At 34.1% G+C, this 26,800-nt stretch overlaps 1 protein-coding gene across 1 annotated transcript in view; it reads left to right on the top strand.

Annotated features, from left to right (window-relative positions):
* Nucleotides 1-3,447: 3,447 nt before the first annotated feature.
* LOC106135115 (ataxin-1) overlaps nt 3,448-26,800 on the top strand; it is a 29,833-nt gene continuing 6,480 nt past the window's right edge. The window contains exon 1 of the mRNA XM_013335317.2: nt 3,448-3,855. The gene's annotated coding sequence lies outside the window, so the exon portion shown is untranslated. The remainder of the gene's footprint in view (nt 3,856-26,800) is intronic.

Raw genomic sequence — 26,800 nt, 5'->3', positions numbered from 1 at the left:
TATCGATTTGTTTTTGTTGTTTTAATTCAAAGGCTTAGTCAGTTCAGCGTGGGCAGGCAGACGTCTGCATGACATACTATATCCAGATTTATGCTATGCCAACCACTAGTGTAACCAATAGTGTATCGATAGAGTCTCAGTGGAACTCGTATAGATTTTGACATTAAGAAAATACCGTGTGGTTTCCGCATGTCAAAATCTATATGTGCCGTGTCTGTCACGGCATCAATATAAAAAAAAAATTAGACCACTCCATCTCTTTTCCATGGATGTCGTAAAAGGCTTGTGATTCTTTTTAGACGATGGGCTAGCAACCTGTCACTAATTAAATCTCAATTCCATTATAAAGCCATCCAGCTGAACGTGGTCTTTCGGTCTTTTCCAGTCTGTTCTGTTTTGTTGTTTCTTCTGTTGACTCTGTCTACCTCGCAAGGGATATAGACGTAATAATATGTATGTAGGTATGTATATATATATGTATATTTAAAATGTATATAATTTTTTTCACAGTTTCAGTAGTTGTCAACTTAATATATAAAAAATATACTTATTATAAGTATACTACTTATAATTACTTATTATAAAGGAGTAGATTAAAAAAACAGTAGTACAGTACAAAGGCGGGCTTTTCCTTAAGTGGGATCTCTTCCAGGCAACCAGCTAATATGTAACTTGGATATGTTTTTTCTTCTTAATTTAATAAAATCATGTAAATAACTGTGCTTTTCCATATACATATATTAACACCTAAGTTCATATTAACTGTGAAGTAAGAGAATTTGTTTAAGTCTATATTTTGATTTGAAAATCTATACTTATATTCGTAATCATCCAGTGTTGGATGATTACGAATATAAGTATTATTTAAGTTTACAAAATATTGGAACTTAGGTATAAGTTATACAGGAACCTACAACTATTTGTTTTTTTTTTATAAGTCAGGACGGAAAACGAGCGCCATTTTGCATACAAAAGCTAGTTTGATATCAATCGTACTATGATGGTGTACTATTCTAAACAGATCGGGTAGTCAGTGAAGCGTCGGTACGCGCCATGCCACACCTGCCGCCGTCACGCACGGTTGCCCGCGGTACCTTAGGCCGCCGGCGCACACTATAAATGACGTTCCCAAATAAAACTGACCATTTAATTTTCAAATTTTACGTTAATCACCTACAAATTATAGAGAGAAATGCCTTTTTGCCGTTTTAGAGGTAAAGATTTTTTGTGTGCCATTTTTGTCTTACAAAGAGAAAAGGTTACACAAAAACAATAGAAGAAAGATACCAACAGACCAACAAGGCAAATATTAAAAATGAGCTTTCATGAGTTAATAACTTATTCACAAAGCCACTTTATGAATAAGATATTGACGATGAAACTACGTAATAATTACAAGAGACAAAGAAATGGGATTTTAATATAATAAAGTCCATTTACGTAGGATATTTGCTTCTCTTGCATTCTCTAATGATTTTATTGACTGACATTGGAGCAGTGATACTGGTAGTTACGAAATAAGCCTTTATAGAAACTGTACATTTTTTTTACTAATGTTTCACAAAAGTCGACATTTTAGTTGATAGGTACTATCATTGACGACATATGTCACGTTTAAAATTTTACTCTATGGTTTTTTTATACGAAACATTGCTACTGCGCATCCGGGAAGTGTAAAATTCTTGGGTCAACTTATATGCTGGGTTAGTTTACATAATGATGCAACAGTAATTGTAAATACTCTATGATGAGCCGTAGACATACAAGAGCATAACGTTTCAGAAGTAGACAAGTTGCTTCAATCGTAATCATAAAAAGTTTTTTACCCGTGTGCTCGCCGTGGCCAATCGAGCGATGGCCCTTTCGGCCCAGTTCAATGCGGTGGAACCTTTACTTGTTATATCATTCGTTTTTAAATGTCTCACCGTGGGACTACATAGCTCTCATGGGGATAGGATCATATTTTTGCTGGTCTTGTGAGTCACTTTTTTGTGACCAATAAACAGCAGGGAATCGCTATCGACTGCCATCATGTAGGAGAAACAGTAATACTGCAGATAATTTATGAATATACAGGTTGTGGCAGAATACTACAATGGTAAATGAGCTTTACATCTAGATTCCTTCTTTACACTTGCCACACAATGAGGTTTAGGGTCTAAAAGGTCAAGAAACAACAACGAGTACAATAGTTGAATTAATATTATAGTATCAATTTTAAAAGACTATCCTTGTGTTTCTTATTCGGCATGAGAATCATCGTCATCATCCACTCAATCATTTCTGTTACAGTCGTATACCTATAGCTTCTTCAACACATCCTTGACTTCACCAACAACTATTTGATGAACCGGCTTACTTATTTACTATGTAAATAAGTGTTATTGAATAACAAAGAAAAAATATTTACGCTAATCAGTTGAATAACATAAAATATAATAGTAACTTTTGAAAAGTTTGCCTCATAAATCACCCGATCAGTTAAAAAGGATTGAAAAATATTTTCAAGAGAAAAGACTATGTCGAATCATTTGTCGCAAAGGGCCGAACCATTACATCGCAAAGCTTATCTTTGAGACCACTTCCCAACATAATAGAAGACAGGATTACTTCTCGGTACTTACAGATACCGACAAAATGGTGCTTAAGTTTCTATGAGATAAAATTACATAAGTTTAAACGAAATTATTTCTTTCACAATGCCTTTCAATGAAACAACAGTTCCAACGAGAAAGAAACGAGACGCCAGCTTTTATAACATGTTATAGACGTGTATCATACATTTCATGAGGTATTTATTAGTCAGCTGGTAAGAGCAACGTCGTTCAATAACGTGAATGTTAAAGTTTAAAGTATCATAAATACGTTGGCATCGTCAGCGGTGCAGTCAGGTGTAACCGGTTTGAAAACCTTTCCACTATAGGTATACATGTGTTGGGAAATCCCTGTTGTAGAAATTGATTTCAGAAAGCGTTGTAAGATGTAAAGAACGAAGATGATTATTTGCATGAAGTCGTAAAGGTCGCTATGGAACTATTTGAACATTTGATATTGACGTTTATGTTCATAGGCAAATGTAGAAACCCTGACATAATGCCATTAGAATAGATAACTGATAATGAAAACTCACAAAACATTCTTCTTGTAATTGCATCACGTGTCGCCGCCAGGTCGACGCGGAGAACCCGTCGCGTCAGGCGGCGACGGGACAGGCAGCCAAGATTCGGTGGCAACGCTCACACAGGAATTCATTTCGCCTCGAGAAGTGTCCGGTTTCAGTCTGGCACGACGAGCGCTCATATTGCATTTTAGTATTTATTTATGTATCGGTTGGGCGCAGGTTCTATCGGCGGCGCCGCGGGCGGAGCGCGGCCCAGGGGGGCATACTTACTACGTGATTAATCCTCCTCCCCCCACCGAAGCCGGGCCGCAGGCCGTGGCTGGGCTCTCCGTACGCGCGCCGGCTTTCCTCGTCCCCGCTCCTCACGGCCACTCACTACGCACGGGGCTCCGCGTAGTGCCGCCGCCAGTCGCGCTGCGACCTGCGCCGACATCGCACCGTGTTTATGTCTGGCCTTCGTTATATTCATCCGTGATATCATTCATGCTAATCTCCGGCCGTTGATTTTCCTGCCGACTGAGTGACCGCGGTGTGTCGACGCACGATACCACGAGTGCCGAATGTTCGTGGATGTTACGTCCGTGTACTTTTCCATTGGATTCCGAGCGAATCAAACCAGTTCGGAGTGGCAGAGGGCGCCTTTCCTCGGATGAGATCTCCGAGCAGTGATCGAATCTGTTACCCGCGGCCTGCGATGCTGCGTCCGTGACCGTCTTGCAACAGTGCTACGAAACGTAAGGATCTCTCCGTTCATTGCGTGCACGGGTCGCCTTCCTATTTGCATGGCGCATACGAGTGGATTTTATTTTCGTCTGGTTGGGTATGTGTGCGTGCAGCGAGCGTGTGTGGGTGCGGATTGTCGGCGTGTGTGCGCCGGGAGAGTGTGTGTGTCTCGTTCCGCGTCCGCGAGACAGCTACTCCCTGCTGGCTCTAGCTCTGCCCTGTTTTATTTAGGCTATTTCCGAGCCTGTCGGGCTGGGCCGTGCGCCGTCCGCCAACGGTCACCGACGTCCTTACCTGCGCCTTTGCTGTAACCGCAAAATCGCCCTCTGAATATACCTACTTAACTTAATTATATACATACAAAACATACAGATAGATACAAAACCTATTTCATTTTTTTATTTTATTAACGAGATTCCTGAGAGATGATAAGTAAGTAAAGCTGTTAAACTTTAAATCCTTGATGTACACAGGTATTTTGTATTTTTCCAAATTTGAGCAAAATATATTTACTTAATAATTTTGATTGCTGATAAATTATTACCTATTGATTTTTCAAAATCTTACTTCAGCGTTATCGAAGATAATATTTATCAATGCATATATGATGTAATTGAAAAATAATCAATTTGTCTGATTCATGGTAGGAACCTCATAAAATACTTTTCTCTACCTACATATGACTACAGTCAGAAAAATTATTTAGAATTTTTTTGTATCCAAATTAAATATGTTTAGCAGCAAATTTCAGTACTTTCGGTGTGACACCTTAAAGTGTTGTAAATTATTATTCATTTAGTATTTTTACTAATTACTTCAATAAGTAATCATAAGCGTTATCTTTTTCGTATCTTTACATAAATAAATAGTACCTACTTACTATTTTCACGTGCATTGATCATGTCGATACACTCTAGTTATTTTGCGTATTTACCTATAAACCCTTATATATTTAATTAATCTACATTAAATATCGTTACTTAATCCTCAAATATTGCATATTTTTAACATTATAATTTATTGAATATTAAAGTTGTTTTTACTGCATAGTACTTAATCCGGAAAATATTCTTTATTATTGAAAATTATCCAATATGATATACACAAACTGAGTTATATGGCGATAAGGGGTAAAATGTCGGGTTTAAATAAGCCTACGCAAAGATAATACTACGTCCGCCGCTTATCGGCTATGCTGCTACATACTGCATTAATTGTAATTAATTGTTTAAAATTAGAACAAATAGGAAAAGTACGCCAAGTAATCGTCCCTGATAAACTCCGACCTCTTAGTACTCGTCTGGTGTATGTTTTAATAAATATAGCCCTTATTACTAACATTTACGATATAATTTAAGTAGAACAACAAGGGCGTGCAAATAAAGCGTTAAAAATAATTATGTAGCGTTAATGGACTTGCTATTGCGTTGTAAACAATGTCCATTGAATTCAATTAAATATTTGAATCAGACGGCGAATCATTGATGGAAACTTTTCTCTATGTCAGGTCAGCTAATGGTTATTTTATCACACCTCAATATTATTGTTCGGGCTAAAATACGTACTATAAATAACCACAGGAAAATAATTAATTTCCTAATATGATAAAAACATATAATAGTGATTTATATATAATAGTGACTTATAATAAACATAAAAATAAATATATCATATAATATTTTTTATTAATATGAAAGAAGGATAAATAAACCTGTGAATTGGGTCTGTTGTAATTGTAAACAAAAAATAAGCCAACGGTCCAAGTCGAGACTAATTGGTAGACACATTATGTGGAGTAATTTGTCTGAAGATAGGTAATAATAAATAAGATATGCGTGGACAGTTTAATTTCAAAACGTATTTTACTACATTTTTGTAAAACTAGTAAATTTTTATATTTTACTGGTAGTATCGTAGTCAATTCCGTAAAAAATAAATGTTCCAATAGAGTCTCGATTTGGTGTCGATGGTCGTTGATTAGTTTTGGCCATTTGGTAGTCTGTGCCCTATAGTAAATTGTTATGAGAAGAAGTCTGTACACAAACTGTCAATTACACTGAAACTCGACATCATATCGATGAAAAGAAGTTTTGGCATATTAACTTTTACTGGCTTAACTTGTTTTGATCATATCCTGTCTTACTAATATTAAATTTGGAAAATGCTAAAGTTTGTAAGGATGACAGTTTGTTACTCTTCCACGTAAAATCTACTGGACGGATACTGATTAAATTGAGTACCTACACCGGTAGAATATTACTTGGAATTATTATAAATAGGGTTCGTTTTATCCGAAACTCCCACAGAAGCAAAGCCCCGGAGCGGAGTTAGTTACTACATATCGCTAGTAAGTGTTTACATAAGCAATGACAAAGTCTCAATTATTATCAGAACAATATTTCCACTCATGTGCTATATTTGTAGAACTTTAGATGTTTCCCTTTCCCAGTATCCTGTTGCAGGATTTCTGCGATTGTGGATTTCATCTGACACCTTACCTGGCGTTCGGCGTAAAGAGATAATATAGCCGACGGCAATGTGTGAGTTCTGCTGATATTTCCATACCATACAACAGACATGTCACTAGCTAAACCCCGCAATGTATGTAATTTTAAGTTTGGTGTATGTAATTTTTAGTATCGCGTGGCAAAATGGCTAATGCATCACTCTTCAAAATCTTTTATTAAATATTAGATGTGATCATTATAAGAGAAAAAAATCGGGTATTATCGTGCTGTATCGTATGAGCATTATCTATAAACTCGACCATAAAATTGGTCCACATAAGGGATTTTATATCTTACTAGACGACACCCGCGGTCTAACGAAAAAATCACCTTTATTTCCATTCCCATGAAATTTCGGAAGATCATCTATTATTGCACGCCTAGATACCCCTAGACCGCAAAAAGAACCTTCACGACAAATTTCAAGTCTATAGACCCATGGGGTAGTGCGTTGAAAAATTTATTATACTTACTTAAGTGAAAAGACGAGCCCTTGCCTGCCTGTTCGGGAAAGAGGCTTGATTGTATGAATGCGAATATGACTTTTAACCAAACAAAAATACATAAAGCGCTTCGTTTTCGTACAGATTTTTGAGCTGGTAGTATCTAGCTATATCCTATGTCCGTGATCCATACGTACTCGCATGCTGTAGTGTGTGTTATCACTTAGCTACCACCTACGACGCGTATCGCTATCAGCTGTAATACCGCCGATAAACTGGCATACCTGCATACTTTATCAAATTCCACATAATGTATACATATAATATAGCTTCATACATAAGTTATTTTAAAAGCGATTGAATTAGGTTGAGAGAAAATCAAATGAAATATAAGTATTAATAGTAAGAAGGAGATAGTCTCTGCCTACCCCTCCGAGACAGAAGCGTGAGTTAATGTGCTTAAGCCTATTCCATAATTATTGCTCATAACTAACTAAATTATCCAGTTTACATATTTATGCGGTTTTCCTTGATCTAAACATAAACAACAAATATTATACTTAAACATTTGATTAACCTTAATCGGAATTCCGGTATTAAAAAACAATACAAAGAAATGATACTTTGGAGTAATAAAAATTAGAAAAGGTTTTTTGTCCGTCTTCATTCACGTCAAACTATTGGAACCGATTTCCATGAAATATTGTCCACTTTTGTATATGTATATTGGAGTATGGAGAAGGACATACATACTTTTAGTCACGTCTATACCCCTTGCGGGGTTGATATAGCCAACAATCTTGAAAGGCCACGTTCAGCTCAGCTCTTCAGTTCAGCATTGCCCAAATTAATAATCCCAAGTTTATAAGTCTATCCCTTACGGAGAAGGACATAGGGTACTTTTAACTGTAGGAATGATAGTTATAAATAAAACCAACATGTTGTTTAAATATAAAGGTTTGAGTCTACTAGTTACACAATGTGACCGCGGCGTGGACATCCCTATTATTGAGAGATATTTATAAACAATGCCCTTTAGATATTGTTTGTTTATATTCATAGAACATCCGTATCTTCTCTCAATAAACAAACAGAAACACAACCATACAACTTTGTTGCAGACGTTATAAAGTGCTGAATGAAAATTTAGGTACTCGTTTATTTCACGCAAACAAATCTGAATTTATATTAAAAACGACAAAAATTTAGTAACCCAAGAAAAGTTTAGGTGATAGGTATAAAGTGTTATATCTTTCGCAAGTAATTTACTTTTTCCGTCGACTACGGGTTATTTTACATTGATGTTTGTTTCTTAACTCTTTATTGGACATGATGAATTAGAATATAGGAATAAACAAACAACTGATAGATATTACCAAAACTTAATTTAATAAAAAAATATATAACTTGACATGAACATTCAAGTAGTGGTTAAATGAATTCTTTAATTATCACATTCTGTTACTTAATTTAAAAGGTTAACTATTATTAAAAAACAACATTCATGCTTCTTGGTTCAAACTACCTTTATCATCGTAATAGGTAAATATACTTGGGTAATGAAATACTCATAAGTACTTATATTATATATTATATTAATTTATGTTTCTAGCTAGAGCCACTAAGATTCAAAGCTGGACCTTTCTTTACAATTTGACAAAAAAAGCTGAATTAAATTAAATTTATGTTTTTTTTGTGCCCGTGCATTATAGTACGAGTGAATAAATTCTTTGATAATAACTTGTATTTTTTCTGTAACAGCTTTTATAGAATTCAAGGTTATGTTAAACATGTAGATGGTAATTATATCTATGGACAGTCTCTACATTCGGAACCATAGATAATGATTTGGATAAATTTACCCAGTATTTTTATTATATAACCTTACATAAATGTATCTAAGCAATTAAGTAAATTAGACTATTATTTTTTTTAACGTTAATTATAACTTTAATGTACCTAATTGCTAATCAAGCATTGTCTTCTTTATCAACCTTTGTGAATTAATTTATATTTATTTCTGATAAACATTCTATTCATATTATTCGTCTCTTTTTCAACAAAAATGAAATATAAAGGTTATTCATATATTGACAACGACTTGAACGAGTCGCAAACTGCCCAAGAACAAAAGCCGATCACAGGATCTTAAGCCGCGAAGCTTGGTTGGTACAAATAACTTTTGTAAAAAAGGACCGCCACAAAAGATAACCTCCTTTTTTGAAGTCGGTAATATTTCATTAACCTTCCCCTAAGTTAACAAACAGTTTCCTGAAAACCGTATCAAAATCTGTTCAGCGAAACTATCTAATAATATCGGCCAAATATACATACATCTGTGAACAAGACGAGAGACAGAGAAGTAAAAACTGCAATACCTCTACTTCATCCATTGGTGGTTACAATTTTATCTGCATTGTGCACTCTCACGCAACTAGCTACATTCACGAGGTATAATCAATGGAGTTGCTTGCATAGTTACATCATTGCTTTCGAGCGCTGGTTGTTGCGAAATATAACACTTATGCAAGATATGCGATACGCAAATATACCAAGCGAATATTGCATAGAGCGGTAATGTAATGATGCATTATGCGGATGGATTCATAGTGAAAAATAAAAAAAAATAGCAAATTTCTTGCGTAATAATTTTGCTTAACTTATAAGCTAATAAGTAAGTATTTCATGTGTTAAATTATATACGGTTTTCGATAGAATATCGCCTTATTTGCATGTCGTCGGAGACACATAAAGGGTATAAGTACTAACCACTAGATAAGTGTCTTATATTAATAATTCGTACACTAAAACACCATTGCTTTTTTCACAGCATTTATTCTTTATATGGAAACTACCACTAACTATATTTTAAAAATAATAATAAATTATAAGATCGTTTGAACTTTGAAATATCTAGTTATTAGACTCGAGGCTAAATATCATTCATTATGAACATTACCTATGTTTGATTGATTGCAAACGTATTGTGTAGCACTCATGTTACGCTCATTCTTTTTTAAATTAAACTTACTGAACCTTTGCCGTGGAATTTTAGCTATATAATGGTTTAAGAAATTAACACGTCACTGCATCTGTTTATTTACTTTATTAATATATTTATGTACATCAATGAAAAAAATAAGAATAGAACTTAAACGAAAGAGAAATTTAGTGCAATACAGCTGAACTGTCAGTGTGTTCAAGACTGTGTCACTGTTTACCCCGCAAGAGATACAGACGCGACTACATATATGAATGTATTTTATTATTTAGTGCTATTCAATACATGTTATGATAAACCTTTCAAAACTTATAAATGTTTTATACAATTTTGAAAAGATTCAGCATATTAGTCACGATAGCATTATCGATTTATAATTTAATATTACATTGAATGTAATAATTATGATCCAATAAAGCGTTGTCGCACATAGGAAAGGTTATTATCAAAATTACCTGACAGATCTAAGCTATGAAGTAATAGGTTTGTACATAATATATTACATGTCGACCTTACAAAGGTTAACTAAAGTGATCGTTAGAAAGGACTAGCTTCTCCCTGTAGTTTCGCCCGCGCGAATTTAGCACCACCGACAAAATAATACAGGATTTTCGCAAACCTTACGGAAAGTTTAGTTTTTGTTGTGTTACCTTATGTTCTTCTCCAGACTCTCAATTATATATATGTATGTATAAATTTCACGACGATTGATTCAGAAGATAACGCGTGAAGAGGTAATAAATAAACCTACTTTCGCATTTTCAATATTAGTTGGGATTACTACAGAAACAAATTGATGTTTATCGAGATATCAATAAATACGTAGAAGTTAATTATTATTAATCGTATTATATTTATTACTATCATATTTCAGATAATATTGTTACATTAAAGATACGTAGCGAAAAACGATAACGTTTTAAATCTTTTGTCATGCTGATTACACAAACATCATTTCATTGATTGTCGTGTTGCAGTTTCAAAATAATAATTTTCGTAAATTTAATGTTGTGTATGTGATAAATGATAATGATTTCTTTAAGTGGTATATTAGAATTAACATATATGTATATTTACTTTTTTCAAATATTAAACGAAAATCTTATACTTAACTACAATGAAAATAATAAGTCTAGTGTATGTTTAATAAAATACAATTTTATTTCAGCTAATATACGGTCTGTTCCCTAGCAATTTATATTATTATCAAAAGCTAAAAAAATATGAAACGCTTTATTTTTTGTCTCTGGTCACGGATGATGATTACAGCCAGGCGCGGTGAGGCGTTCACAATTTTCGTGGAAGAGGTTTTATTAAATTTTATAAAACACTAGTGTTGTAGTTAGACGGCCTTGCCACAGCGCGCGCACGTGTGTAGTGACGTCACGCCACGCACCTCACTCGCGCCGTTCAAGTTCAATGCTGGCTATTAATTTTACCGTGCCTTGCCACAAGCACAGCACTAGTCGTTTTATAACCTTGTTTATAGAAAAGGAAAAAGTTATTTCATGGTATGTCTGAGATTTTATTTTATTCGCTGAAACAACGTTCTATTAATCTTCGAAGAATTCAATCGTTTTTTTCGGGTTTAATTGAGTTAAACCAAAAGAAAGAAGTTTCTATTGTGGAATAATACTTATAATTCGTATTTTTATACCTTATAAAAAAGTTAATCATAAACTATTACGAGTAATAAGCTCTTTCGGCAGCAGTGTACGTAAATGAAAATGACGGAACTTTCCTTCTTTAAATTTTTTTAGGCTGCTAGATAATCTTGAATCATAGTAATGAGGTTTGTTAAGGTGAGTAAGCAGTGTAAACTAAACGAAGAATGTGCTGTGTAAAAACCAACATTGATTATAATGCAATGAGGTAAGATTCTCAGCTATGTTTTCATGGAAAACGGTATTTCTCCTTGATACAATCATCAGTGCGTTTTTCTCATTGTTTTTGCTGTCATTATTCATGGCAAGTTATCGAAAAGATGTAATTAGTGCACATTAATTAAACTTGGCCTTACCTGGTGTAAATAAAGTATTGTTGAATGACACCAACACTATATTACCCTAAGCACTATGATGATCAACTGTGCAGTATTAACTATAGTGATGTTTTAATTCTATGATATTAGTTTACTTTGTTTTTATCAACAATTATTGGCGGATTTCTCGCTAGTCAGAGTACCTATGGTAATAGTGTGTTTTTTCACTATATTGTACATTCTCGTGTAAACCGAAATTATTTTCCAATGAGGGCTGCTGTAGCGAAATTATTTTGCTCTACTTGGATTGGAATAATTAGTCTTATATTGTCACTCTGTCGGTTTCTATGGTATATAATGTTTGCGTGTTAATAGTTGCACCCTCCGCCCTATGCTCCAGGGTTAGGTTTCTCTTCCGGTTTTTCTACTTTTTAAGATTTTTATTTCAATTAATATAATAGCAACGGTTTTGACTTTATAATTTAAATGCCACTTAACATACACATGCAGATTGTTCTTCGAATCAAAGTTTTGAAAACAGGCCCGTGTCTTCCTTTAATGGCCGGCAATGGTTCCATGAAGTGCGCGTGCGCATGTTTCAATAAACGCGGCGACCATTGTGATATGTGACGTCACTCATATCCGTGTGTCGCTCTCACTGCCAAATATTTATTATTTACGCTTTCAATTGTCATAACTACCTTTTTGTATTGGTTTTTGCCTTTGATAACCTTTTTATAAGGCTCGCAAATCTTTTTCAGTATCAATGTTCTATGAATATCAATATGTTATCAGTAAAATTAATGTTTTTCGGAAGTGATAAAAAAAAGAAATTGTGTCTATCACTTTTCAAAAATTCAAAATTTTTATTAATTACTATAGGATACTATAATATCGCTTAATAATTGTCAAAACGTATGGTTTAACAACATTGGTTGACGTCAAATGTCTCTCACTCTGTTTTCGAATCAGGCCGGTAGTTATGTTTCAAACTCTACTAAGATCTTTTTAAATTCGTTGAGGTAAATTTGAGAGAACCTTCGAACGATCGATGGAGAGAACGTTATTACCTATATAAATCTTGCTAAACTTAAATCCATTTATTAAGTCTGAAATATTTTAGTAGTTCCACGTGGGCCGTCTCCTCGGTTCGCAATCAAATTAGGTCAGATATATTCAGGCGCGGTCAATAACGTCCACCTAGCAACACCAGATGTTTATCAACTTTTATCTTATCCACGGACGCAGGCGAACTCGATTCAGCTGCCGTACTTATTATATAAGAAGAGATTTTTTTCCTCTTCAAAACATTAAGTCCCTTATTCTATAGAGAAATTTACAAAATGTACTTAGTTAAGCTAAAGAAAGCCGATTTGAGGTTGTGAGGAGGTCAAGCGGTAGTTGATTCGTATGAATAAAAAATGCTTCTCTATGATTGCAATTAATTATTCCTGATTTTGTATCGTAGCCATCAAGCATGGGTCGATCCCTAGTTAAGGCACTGTTAGGATAAAAACGCCAGATGACAAGAGAGAAATTGTTTCAATCAATTCTAAACTTGGTTTAATATCGATAGGAACATTGATTTAAAAATTAGAGCTCACTTTTAGACGTTTATGTTCCTTTACACCGCAGTAAATACTAACATATATATGCTATGCAAAAATTCGAAACATTTGTGTAAGCAAAAATGTGTTCGATACTGTATGGTAGATATGTATGGCAAAAAAAAATCATGTTAAATCAGCAAGCAGATGTCTTATAAGATATGATAATGATAGTAGCATTTTGATGTCAAGGTTCTTTAGTGTGAAGATAATATATTCATGTTTGTAAGGGTGGAAGACTTGTACCTATGTCTTTACACGCTGTTCTTTTGTTTAGATTTATCGGGTAAGAGTTTCAGTTGATAATACAATTTATAATTTTCGCCACACTTTCATAATGCACTGGAGTTTCATCGTGACTAGAATAAATTGATGTGTTATATGAGGTGTCCATATGTTTTCAAATTCAAATATTTACAACCTTTCTTTATGAAAAGAACATTATATAATATATATTATCTGTCCGTCATTAAATCAAGGCTACATCAACATTGTTTGTTTTAGTTCAGATAATTTGGAACAATTCCTAAAAATACCTTTTGTGTAGGCAAAACAATATCCTAACTTTCAAACTTTGTTGAAACGTGACAAATTGGATGTATTCAAAAACTGTTATTTAAAAATCCCGATAACTATGTTTGTGTCCATTATATTATAGTTTCATTACATCGTGGATATAGTTGTTGTCAAAACAACTAGGGACATGTGACTGTTACATCACATATTCGAATCATTATTTATAAACTTTAACTTTACTGATAGTGTTACTAAAAAACACGGAATGGGAACTTTGCCTTGTTTGTACATGTTACACGCGTGTAGTAACTTTCATTTGACCTTCAGTCTGTTTGTGATTATGCTCTCATACAGATATTTTACTATGTTTAAACATATGCTTTGCACTTGAATACATTTTGTATGTCACCAACTCGCTATTGGCATGCGCTAAACAAACTAACACACTCAACTGAAGTATACAGTTATGTAAAAACTAATACAATGCCAAATTTGTTGCTTGGTTTTCATAGACTCGTCAAAGCACTCTGGAGTTTAGTGACACTAAAGAGGTCTCAAACATTTTGTGACTAACTACGTACTTCATATTCAAGTTTTTTCTAAGTAATCACAATATTAAGGAAAAATGACGATTCAATAAAAACTTGTTATGAGTACAATTTCCTAGAATGAGCGTGTCAGATCAGTTAGATCCACTGACGTCGCGTTTATGTATTCGAGAGCGCCTGCTGATAGAGTATCGATAGTATCGATACTAGTGCTGCGTTGTCGGCATGTCGGCACTCCGTTCGGGCAGCTATTTAGCATACAATTGCTACAATCTCGGTAATTCCTACTGTTAGTCACGCGGCCGTTCTGATCCGCGTTTAGTATTCTAAAGGCAGCGTCCGCCTACGCCACGCGCAAATGGAGTCCAAATCGATAGGCAATAACTGTTCATACGAGGTCAGTATCGATATGTTTGCAAATCGAAATGGGACACGGACGCAACGTGTTTCCTCTATAAGGTAAGCGAGGACTCACGACGTAAACCTTGGCTGTTTATGTTGATTCTTGTCAAACTACACTTTCTTTTCATGCCACAGTGTACTCCTGCGGCAAATTGGATATGTTATTGCCTGAAATTGAAAACCCAGGTTCCATACCCGGTCAATTCAGGTCAGTGACGTTAATTTTTTTTTTATTAACTCGGTTCTTGGTTGTTTGTTTATTGTGACAATAACATATAGTTTCTCCGAGTTACCCACAACTGATTTGTACGTACATTTTCTTTATTGTATTCCAAAATAAGTGTAGGTATTCGCTCATAAATCAAAGTAAAACAAGCAAGTTCACGCGACTCGTACCGTTAAAACTGTATTGTAAGCTCCCACAAGTCTAGGTTTTGCAAATAAAGATGGTGAATGCTGGGAAAGCAAAATAAACAATGTGCGAGGTTACAGTTGGCAACTCGCTGAAGGAAACTCTTGGCACTCCATTAATGTATCGACGTGGCCGATTGATGGATCACTCACTATTTTAGAAACGAATATACATAGATAGTTTTCAACACGATTATTTCGAGTGCTAGCTCATATTTTTAGGATTTTTCCGATATTCATTTTGGGAGACGCGATGCCTTTTAATTCGTAGTATAGATAGATATAGTTGACAGAAGTTATTTAAAGTATGTTATTATTATTGCTCATAAAATAAATAGGTATATTACAAACAAACTTCCAACAAATAAAACCGGAGCCTTTCAGACGGGAATATTTCCAAAAATAACTAACGGTGCAGCCGCAGCGGCCTGATTATTAAAAACTACCGATATAAATGTTACCTACAGCGGAGAAATTTAAAATCTGAATCGACCTGCTTTTCAGTATTTTCACTGAAACTGAACTTGGTTACAGGATACATTTTTTACCACGGCACTTTATTTTCTTATTGTAGAGTTTTGGGAGTGGCACATTATTTTTTATACTCTTTTATTATTTTTTAATACCAATACCTTTTCTGGAACTATCAGACGCAGATCTTTATTGCATTTATGCGTTCATTTGTGATAGATCCACAATCGATTAAAAAAAAAAAACTATTTTATATCAAGCAATCTACGCGTCTACGAAGCCTACAAACATGCTAAGAATTTACGACCTTCGTAGCAGGGTGACACAACATTGAATATTTTAATCAAAGCTTTTTTTATAAGTAACGTTACAGTTACTTTTAGTTGTGGAGTACGTTGTAAATTATAGAAAAGATAGTGGTCATTTAACCCTAAAGCGTCTTGCTAAGTAACACACAATGTTACCTTTTTGTTAATTATTCCGAAATATATTTGAAATTTCGCTATTTACATATTTCCCACACTGCAGCAGAGTTTATAAATAGTTGCCATTTAGCTACTGCGACCTAGACGAGGCTGATACTGTTCCATATATCTTTTTAACTGGATGTGTTTCCAGGAAAAACAAATTAATTTGTTCTATGTTGCTATCAAACATTTTACTTGTTTTTTATAAAATAATAAAAAACCAAATCTTATATTTCTAAATTAGACTTTCAAGTTACGTAAATTTAATAATCATTACAAGCAATTACTATTCAGCTAATGAAATAACTAGCTATATAAAAACCCAAGACTACACGTGTAAGTAGTATAATTACAAATTGACATATTAATCGGAAATCGCTAGACATGCATAATAGTGTCAATGCAATTAAGTGCAATAAAAATTAGCTAAGAAATAGTCGGTCAGCGGTCACTGACCCTATAATTAATGTTAATGTAGCAATACAATGCTTATCGCTACCCGATAGTTCCTTAGAAATTGAAATAAACCGTGAAATTTAACAACAAACACCTTTCTTTCGCGTAAATTGATTTGTGTTATTATAATCGATAATTTTGCATGGTTTTAAATGACAGAAAAAGTTATATTTGATTGAGGTCACAACATAAATGCATAAACTCACAGATGTAGGACTAATTGTTACTGTGTAATACTATCGTAAATGTGACTAAAGATCCTAAACTGTATCAATATTTTCTTCTTGTATGTGATTTTTTTTTTTTTGCTTTGTGGAATAAAGTTACAACAAAAACATCTGTTTATATTGGCGAAATAACATTTATAAATTTTTAAGCATTTTTGGTACTTATTTGATACAAAAAGAGCAAAACATATTATGTATGAAAACTTGCTTTACGAATATGCTTTAATTTATAACGCATTACAATACAATTTATCGTAATGTCGAACATTTCTGTTAATACAGAGAGTAGCTTATCTACAAATACTCACAAAATTCTATACATATTTTATTTTTTAAACGAGGCAATTCAGCCGAATGTTTTACTGGCCGCCACCTAACAATGGAACAGAGTAAACTTTGAGCTAAACCAACCAACTAGAACGCTAAACAAAGGCTCATGTGACCAGCAAACCAGTTACCGGTCAGGTAAAGTGAATTTAGGAAATCATTCACATTTTCACCCCACATATATTTTTAAATGAAAATGTTACCTTTATTTTCATTTAAAAATATATGTGGGGCTTATATAAACACTTTAGATTCTTTTTACGCGATGAAATAAGACCTATCGAAATCTCAATTCGAACTTGGTTTTTGAGTCTTTTTGAGACTTGGCTTTGTTAATCTCGGAAGGGTTAAAAATGTGATATAATTATATAAATCTATCTGAACTTTCATCCCGATATTCATCTCTCTTTTCCATGATATTGCTTCTAAAACCTAACAATTTAAACTGCGTCAACTATCATACAACCAGAGAATACTTCAAAGACTTTGTACTTGAAAACCTCGTCAAATGTGTACCTAAATATTCAAGATCGTGTCCACGTACCGTGTAGGCGGTTGTTTGCCTCGGCTATTGCGTGATTCGCTCAATAAAACTGTTGTCGGACTCCAAATTGAACGATTAAACGCGGTTTAAATGAACCAGACTTGTGATACGGCAAAACTAACCAATTAGGGAGTTTACCGCATCCGCCTTGTAATCAATATTAGGCACAAATAAAGCTCAGTGTGGCTACACAATTTAGTTTAGATAATTTTTGTTATTGAAACACACATTTTGAATGATTTACATCAAAGGTTAAATAATTTTTATTGCACTCTTAATTGGACTAAATACATATATAGCTTGAAAATAAATAAAAAAAGGGATAAATTTGACATACATATAAAGATAGCTGATATACTTTACATTGGTTTTCCAATAACACTTGCATCTACTTTTTAACAGCTCTGAGCGATCATATTGGAAAACCATACAGAGAGAACAAGTTTTTCGATATTGACGCTCGTTAATATTATAATTAGCTTCACTGCAATGTAAATAATGTAATTATCGCATCATTCGTTTTTGCTGCAGGCAGGTAGGCTGGAAACTGGGGTTTACGTAACTCCTCGCGTGACTGCGGCCGTTCATTCAAACTTGTAAGAACCACAATGCACGGAATGTCGCGACGGCCGCGCAAGCCTCGTGTTTCGTGGGCGTCAGTGCTCTGTGTAAAGAACGCTTTCTTGGGGGCTTATTCACGAACGTCGACAAAGCATGTCTTTATTTACTATCCTTCTATCACGTATCCTACCCTTAAAGACAAAGAAGGAATGAAAGATAATTTACGATTTAACATTGTATACCTACTGCAAAATGTTAACAGCATAGAATCTGTTAAGTATTCATAATATTCCATTTTGGTGTGATCATCATGGTAAAACTAGCAATATCTGCAAACCCGCCTTGCAAGTACTGCTGTAATTTAGTCAAATAAGTACTCTAATAAGTAAGTACTTTAATAAATAAGTACTTTATAGATGTAACATGTTCTGACATTGCGATTCAAAGCATTTATCTGACGAACCCAACCAACTATGCTTCCTTAAACATAGTCAGGCCAGGTAAATTCGCCAGTTGTCGGATGCTAAGTACCCATAATGTGCTGTAATGTAGCTGGTTTACGAGGTCGTTGCACTGGCAGGGCGTTAAACCGTCAAGCCTATTGACCTGCCAGATTAGATGACGTACAACTTCTAGAACATTACCAGTTCCAGAATTTGAGTAATTATATCTTAAAACATAAATTTCCTTCTGCGGAGAATAGGTATAATGTAATAATTTAACAACCCTTAGAAAATAGAGAGAAAATAATATTTAAGAAATAATAATAAATGCTTTCATGTGTCAATTTCAGTCGGTTAAATGTGAAAGTATGTTTGTGTGATTGTTTGTCCGTATTTTATGTCAAATCGTGAACTATGAACTGATCTCCATGGAAATTTGCAATAGTGTGGAGTACGGAGAAGGACAAAAGATATTATACATATTCTCAACAATGCCAAGTGTATCAATAATTACCGAACAGAGGATACCCGTATTACTTTTTTCAATGTCTGCTACTAACTATATATGTTTAAAATTGCGGGCATTTGAATGTTGCAGAACTTCGTCTATAATAACATATAACTATAGCTTCAGCCGTGACGACCTGATGACTGGTTGCCACCTGGGTAGAACAGGTGTGACGATCTAAATGGTTGGTTGGTTGGAACGGAAATATTTCCTGTAGCTATTGATATTGGGTAGATAATTCTAATAGCTGTTACGGAAGTAATAAGTTTGATTCTATTGATTTCAGGCGTCCCTAATCAGGCTATTGGTTTCAGGATTTCCTGACGTATTTTCATTTATGTATTCATTTTCCGAAGGTATACCAACATCTTTCCACTTGCAACCATCCTTGCATACTGTTTGCGATTCATCCTTATTCACAAAGCCCACCTTTCTATTTTAGACATAATTACAGGATATAAGTAGTACGTTTGTCGATATTCACTTCAACGTTTAACTCTCATTGGATTAAAAAAAGATAGATAGAAAACCCTTATTTGGCACATATAAACATCGCATATACGCTATAAAGTTCAAACGCTATGAATACTGCAATTAATTCAATTAATTAGCTCTATGATGTTTACATGAACGCCGTAGGGAGCAGTCATACGATACTCGTATTACCATAAATATTCATGGAACAAAAAATATGATACATTATGCCATAAAGAATTCATTCCCCCGATAGGTTACACTTTCAACTGGTTCAAAACTAAAATGAAATTCATAATTATAATGGAAGCATTATAGAGAATTGAACAGTCATACCAAAAATTGTTACTACAAACCATCCAAAAGCGTTGATTTTTTTACTTGTCTTGTTTTCTTTCTGGAATTATTTCTTCGGCAATTGAAAATTATTATTACCATTGAAGATGTTTTCATTCAACATCAAAAATTAAAATTGGGAAGCTTAGTTTGAATCAAACGTTTACCTACATACATCCATAAAATCACGCCTATTTCCCCGAGGGGTAAGCACAGACTACATCGTTTATAACGATCATTTTATGTACACATTCGGTAAGTTCATTTTACACTGATTCTAATGATAAGCTTTTACATTGTCAAGCCAGAAGTTCTTCTTGAGTGGTAAAATTTCAACAGTATAACAAGCTGAATAATGCTCTTAAATATGTAATGTAGACGACATTATAATCCTCATAAATGCCTATTAATAGAGATTATAGCAGCCGACTATGAGCAAAGAGCATGATTTCAAAGGTCACTCACTACAGTCGTTGTTTATTCAAAGTTCTGGAGACACCCACACTTACAAATGTTTTACGTTAATTTCGAGGCTGGTCTTGATTTGCATAACATAATATAAACAATATTGATTGACTTTTATAATTACTTGTTATTATAATTACGTGTTTCTAGAAAAATAAAAAAGATTATTGCCGAGGTTACAGATGATCAGAAAGAAAAGAAATATACCTCAATGGCTGAAAATCGATGAATACCTATACATCATTAATACAAATGAGCCTTTCCTTCTTTTTATATTTTTCTAATTTAATTTGTAAGTTTCATTACCTAAATGCTAATATTACAATTAGCAACAAGTTATAAGTTAATAATCTTAATTTCTACAAACATCACAGACACATGACGTATTATACGAAGGTACAAAGGGCATTAGAGAAATCTGACCCTCGTTAGTCGGCAGCCACTGATTAGGGGTCAAATTTCCATTAAACTCTCTGTTTATAACATGTAAATAAATAAGACTGATAAATAAACCGAAGCGTGTGGTTTATGGCACTTAAGCATAAGACCAAATTAGGTAATCTTTTTTATAGGCGACTAAGGGAAAAGTCACATTCATCTAGTGCAAGCTTAAATATTTATCTGAAAGCGAAGAAACCAAAGTGTGCTAGTTTTTTCAATTCCCCAGATTGTAAAAGTCAATCAAGGGAAAGTATAATAGATTTCTTATTTCAAGGCATTTCGCTCCATCTGAAACTCAATACCATCATTGAGCCATTCAGCTGAATACGGTCTTTCAGTCTTATCAAGACTGTTGACTCGTGGCATTCAGACAAGACATGATAATATTCTTCCTACTAAAACTAATATTAGAAACTTTGAAGGAATAAAGCTTAGAATATAAATAACATTACTCAAAATATTTCAGGCGGACGAAGTTGCGGGCAATATGTAGTGTATGTATAAACAGTAGCGTAGTCTAGTCATGCGCGTTTATCAGTGTAGACGTAAATAACTGGCATTTATGTCCATGTTATTACAATAATTATCGAATTTGTCATGGCAACTTGAGGAAATATTGATGGCGTCTCACTTTTCATGCAACAGTTACATCATCGCCTATTATAAATAGATACATAAATAATTCATGGTATCCTTGTGATTGTTAAGTGAGTGAATCACAAGACGAAATTAAACAATAGGTATACATATTTTTTTTTACTGCAGTATGGAGCTTTGTTGACTAGCTTTTGTTTTGAGGATTTAGCATAGTCTAAAGTGAATAAGTAGGTATTTGATTTAAATTAAATACTAGCTGTACCCCGGTGTTCGCTCCCGTGGGAATTTCGGGATGAAAAATACTTACAAATACGTAGGTATACTAAATTTAATCAAAAATTCTGTCTGGTAGATTTTGCGTGAAAGAGTAACAAACACATAGTTATCCTTAAAAACATGTAATATTAGTCCTTTTAGATCGGTAAGTTATCCGTAATTGATATTATAACCCAAGTGATATTTATCGCATTTTCGACCCATCTACTATTTTTATCCCATCTGCTCTTCATACTTGCATGCGAATTACATATAATAGCATGTAAACAAAATAACTTACGAGTAACCAAATCATTAATGAACTGGCAACACCCAAATAATCGGCAGGAAATTACCCCAAAACTGAAACACAATTTGATACTTAATAGAAAATCCCCAATCACGATACTCAACCGAAACGCAGCGAGACGTCAAATTAATCCTGGCATTTAAAAAAAGTTAACTATTTCTTGCGCGCCGCTCCCTTCGTGTATTTACAGCTTATAAATAAAATAACTTAGAATAACTAATTTGCTAACTGACTGGCAACACCCAACCGATTGGAAGGAAATCACCTCGAAACCGAAATACTAAACTCCCTACATGAAATTTGTAGTTAAATAGCATAACAAGATAAATGTTCTTTGATTATGCGAACACGCTTCCACTTAAAATCCCCAACCCCGATACACTCAAACGAAACTAAGCGTGAAGTCAAAATAATCCTGGCATTTGTAAATTTTAGCGGCCTGCGGGGGGGGGGGGGGGCAGAAGGGAGGGGGGGAGGGGTTATGGCGGATGGCTGTAAGACGCGGCGTGAATGGCGGCGGCAAGGTCACGGGCGCCGGAAGTGGGTTACGGGCGGGCGGCGGTCGATAGGGCGGCGCCCGCCACGCCAGCCCAGCTGAATATAGTATAGTAATAGAAAAATATACGTTTTATTACCACCGGTTTTGTTATTACGCAATGTGTAGCAATGTCGGATAAGTCACCGATTTTTAAGAATGCGAATGTTCACGCGAGTTTTCCTTGTGATATCTTGTTGTGTTTGAATTAATAATGTGCGTAGAATAAAAAGAAAACTGAAATACCGAAAAAACATTTCAAATAGATACATTCACATACATATAATCATGACAGAGCCAAAAGGCCAATAAGCCACGTTCAGCTGTTTGGCTTAAAGATAGAATTGAGATTTAAATAGTGACAACCAATCGCCTGTTACGACATTTATGGGCAAGAGATAAAGTGGTCCTATTCTTTTTGGTGCTAGGAACCACATGGCACGGCATCAAATAGATATCCATTATTAATTGAGTCTTTCATTCACAAAAGTCCATATCGGGCAAACATAAAGACTTTCAATCAGCCTATTTTTAGCCTAAAGTTTGTTGCAATGTGAATAGGCACACAAGTTCGGCTTTGAATGCACTTATTTTATTTCTATTTGAGATAACTACACTTGACTTTACTTGAAATACAGTTTCATCAATTTATTTGAGTACCTATTATTTTTTGATGGCGCCATCCATATGTAACTATTACATTAAAAAATACAAAAACCATTGCCAATTCAAATCATTAGGCTCAATTCCAAGGCTAAAAGCATGCACTAGAGTGCGAAGTTATAAACAAGTAATTAGCGTCGGCATAGTTTTGGTTCAACGATACACGACGGCGGCCATTTTAGTGATTTCGGGCTGCGCAGGCGCTTCGAAACGTAAAGAAATATCAAACAGTGTATTTTTTTGTTTCATACACATTTCTCTCATAATACATGTGTCAATAAAATAAAACTTTCATTTGTATTCCACCAAAGTAAAAATATTAAAATAAAAACAACACTAATTTGACCGTGACACTGACGTGACACTAATATGGCCCACAGTATTAACAGAGAAGGATGCTACTTGTCACAATTCAGATATATAATACAAGATGTCAGTTAAGACGAGTTTATTGAAAAGGTACCATTGCTCAAGTATTATTATTCTCTGTACACTCACTCTACGGCCTCGTGATGTAAGCGTGGCTTCCGCAGATTCGCTCGCGAATTTAGCTCACCATCTATTCCGCTGGCATGCCATTCATCGTAGTGTTTTTTTACGCCGCGGCCGCCGAACTTACGGCCTTGCAGCCTGCGCCTACGCTGAAACGACCGCCGACAGACATCGCAACGCGCCACTTTCAAAATTAGAACGTTCCGAATTTATTTATAATGGACGTTTTTACGCGCTAACGCTCGTTATGATTATATCCTATGATCATTTGTTTTCTAAATTATACCGAAGTTCAGCACAAAAATATTGCAGATCACTATTCTTAACAAAAAAAAAAACATTTTTTAACATTATAAATGTAATTCCATCTACATGTCTACACAGTTATGCAATAAATATTTAGAGTTTAATTTTAATCAATGCAAGCTTGTAATTGCGGAAGGAATTGTCTGGTCAATTACCTTACTTAAAATAGCTCACATAACTATGTAGGTATTGATATGTTTAATTAAGCTGAAAAGTAACCTCTATAGTTGTGTCATCTTTTGTCCGATAGATACAAACAAATTAACCTACAAAAATCTTTTCATCCTACTTACTATTCGTATGCATTCTTATTATCCTACAATATCATTTTTGAACAATTTCTGGACTTTCAATGATAAAAACTAAAAGTTATATGAATAATTTTTCATTAAACAAAATCTTCAATAATTTGTGTGCGTTACACGGCTAGAGAAATAATAATTTGGTTTGCATTTTTAAAGACTTATTCACACTTCGCCACCTTTTTCTGTGTTTGTGAGTCACAGTCGCCAACACAACATGCACCGAATATTTCCTCATTTGAATGTTTTCCTTCATATTTAATATTCATGAATCTTCTCTTAAATATATAATATGTTTTTTTGAAAATTAATATAGTTTCGCGTCAGGATTAACTAAGTTATTACAGATTAGTAGGAAACAAAACTAGAGTAACTTGTACCCATGTGCTATTGAGTTAGTAGGTATACCTACTTTTTCCATATCAGACATTAATTCTGGGAATTTGAAAAAAAAATATTTTATCTATGAACCTTGAATATCCATGAATCCTTCTCAGATATATGTGGCCGAATTTTTACAAAACTATTTTCCTTTTATATGCACAATCAGATTGCTTAAAGATTTTCTCAATTGCAGCATTAAAAGAGCAAACCTCAAAAGTAGGTTTCTACAACAAATAATAAGTTTTCTACTTCTATAAAATAAGTCTTATTGTAATTCTACACGAAATCTGTAGAAATCAATGTATTTTTCTTTTAAAAACACTAAGGCGATGGCAAGGCCAGACGGGTCGTGAGTAAAATCGAGAAAGCTTACTCTTGTGCAATACTAGTTTCACTAAACGGTCTTATTCACTAAATTAATTAACTATTTTTTTAATGGCTTTAGGTTTTCTGATTATTGTCACTATCTAATTTTTATTTTTTCCGTAAATAGAAGATGTAAACATTATTCTAACATGTGCATGTAGCGTAATTAATAGATTATTGCTGACTGAACAAGTGATAAAATGAAAACTGTTTATAGCCTGTAATACACATAAGCTGATTTTTACAAAATATGAGATTGAAGTTGGATTTTTCCAGTTTCAGATGTGAGACATTCTTTTAAATTTATTAAGAAACGAAGTAAATAAACACTACACTGGGAAATGTTAGTTTTCTTTAAGTAATACCTAGAAATATGTGTGTATATTGAGTGTTATATGACACGGGCGTTCATCCCTTCGCTAACTCGACAAAAGCGCATTGTTTGCGCAGGTGCGGCCCTTGCATTCTTTGTTCTACCAATTATCGTGTCGACGTCAGGAATCTCAGACTTGCATGACTTTTTTGTTCGGGTTTAAAAACGCTTTAAATGCAGTAGTATAATAATAACAAACTGGTTCGCACCCAGCTAGGTCAAACAAACAAGATAATTAAGACAAAATTAAAACAACGAACTTAAACTACAATTGATAACCTTCTTGTTTTAAGTGACTGCACGGAATTATGAAAATAAGTCTCGGAATAATAAATTTCAATAGAAAATAATATTACCTGTGCCTAGTTGGTTGACAATGCATATACTTAGATGAATGAATGTAAATAAAAATTGATGTGCTTACAGCGTACGTTAGGTATTGATGTTTTTTATGTTTTATGGGATGCATAAAATAATTTTAAACTTAGAATAGTTTGCGAATCTAAAAAAATGTCATCTATATTTTCATGAAAATAAATTCAATAAAAGTTTTCTTTAAAGATTATTTTTACGATTTACTGACTGAAAAAGAACTTGTGGCACATAAAAGTTCATACAATTCAAAATATAACAAACATATGTGGATGAAATGTGAAACGCATTATATGTATCTATGATAACTTGTAGTAGAGTTATCAAGACACAGAAACTATATACAAGTATGTTATTACATCTATCGGTGTAATCATTTTGTTATCTATCCAGGTCGTGTTATTATTTTCCTAAAAATGCGAATTGACGAGCCAAGAAGCGCGTTCTTACATAGGTATCCTAAGTTTCCATATACCTACTATGTTTAAAAAAATGGTTAATAAATCTGACGCTATAAAAAATTAAATGACCAAAACAACACATGTCTAAACAATTCGAACAACACCACATCATACGGCGTGTAGACTGAATTACTGACTTTTATGTCTGGAAATAAAATCTATTTATAATGTTGACGTCCACCGCTCTATATTCTTATCTCTGCAACTAAACTAAGAGCAATCTAACACAGATGTGCGATACTAAGAACAAGGGCTCGTACTCTCCACTATATCGATTTGCTTGGCATATATCTTATTTGCTTGGTCGATGGATTAGATACGTCAACAAGATTGTACCTACCCAGCCAAACAGACTAGACACCAGTAGGTAATGCGTTTATTATGTAGTTCTTACGCCAACTTGT

Source organism: Amyelois transitella, chromosome 11 (assembly GCF_032362555.1).
Source record: "Amyelois transitella isolate CPQ chromosome 11, ilAmyTran1.1, whole genome shotgun sequence".
NCBI lineage: Eukaryota > Metazoa > Arthropoda > Insecta > Lepidoptera > Pyralidae > Amyelois > Amyelois transitella.
The sequence above is the reverse complement of the archived record's forward strand: the minus strand, read 5'-3'. Positions and strand labels throughout refer to the sequence as shown.